Source organism: Gekko japonicus, unplaced genomic scaffold (genome assembly GCF_001447785.1).
Source record: "Gekko japonicus isolate JY-2015 unplaced genomic scaffold, Gekko_japonicus_V1.1 scaffold400, whole genome shotgun sequence".
NCBI classification, from domain to species: Eukaryota; Metazoa; Chordata; class Lepidosauria; order Squamata; family Gekkonidae; genus Gekko; species Gekko japonicus.
Genome location: NW_015165246.1, coordinates 952,377 through 953,612, shown reverse-complemented (window position 1 = coordinate 953,612; position 1,236 = coordinate 952,377).

Genomic DNA, 1,236 nt, shown 5'->3' with positions numbered 1-1,236 from the left:
CTACTGATAAGAGCCAGCTGAAACTGCTCATGAAGCTTCCAGCTATTCTGCCATCTCCCAGGGTACAGGAGTTCATTCCTAAGTAGGCCGAGCAAGCAGTGTTATAAAATCGCATTCGTCATGCTAAAGGATAATGTTTTCTTCACATCACTGGCATTCCCCATCTGACTGTGGGACTTCAGCGCCCCTCCCACTGTATGAGAGGACAGATACCAATAAGAATGTTAGTTTTGGTTTTGATTTGACTGGCTCAGCCAGTCAGGTGAATTAATAACTTGATTTTATTACTTAGAATCATACAATCATAGAGTTGGAATGGACCTCCAGGGACATCTAGTCCAACCCCCTGCACAAGGCAGGAAATTCACAAATACCTTCCCCTCCACATCCACAGTGACTGCCGTTCCACGCCCAGAAGATGACAAAAAAACCTCCAGGATCCCTGACCAAACCGGCCTGGAGAAAAATTACTTCATGACCCCAAAGTGGCAACCAGCATTTCCCCAGGTGTATAAGAAAGGGCCACGAGAACTAAGCACTGAGGCAACCCTTCCTGCCCTCCCTCTCATGATCTGCCTAAGTTCACAGAATCCGCATTGCTGTCAGATGGCCATCCAGCCTCTGTTTGAAAACTTCCAAAGAAGGGAGGCAGGGTCTACAGCACAGCGATGGCGGATGCCTTTCCCAGCTCTCTGGGGGGGGGGGGAGGTGCCGCTGGATCGGCACCTCCATGGGGTCCTCCCTGTAAAGGATTCTGCCCTTCAAGCCTGTCCAGGAATGAGAGGGAACCCTATACTTTTTCAATACATTAAACAACAACCCGGAGAGGTAGGCTTCCCTCTCTGGATTCAGAACAATTTGCCACCAGAACCTCTACACTTAGTCCCTCACCAGCCTGAGATTAGAGATTCCAGACTCTCAGTTGGCATCTGGGTTTTACACAGCACCTCTATCTAGAGATGCACGCTTAATTCTTACAAAGGTAGCTTATATGGTGAGCAGAAGGCACAGGGGTTTAGCCTTGGAACTCAGTTACACATCAGAGACCATTTAGAAATAATCAGGTCTTTATTCAGTTCAGAGTCTTGCAAATAGACTACAAAAGATTTCAAAACAACAAGCCTAAGGCAGTTTGTCTTAACTACACAGTAAGGTACATAGTTACCATATCAGGAACATCTACAGTCCAGGGTTCCAGGGGATCTTGAAGGGAAAGCCCATTTTTGCACACCATGT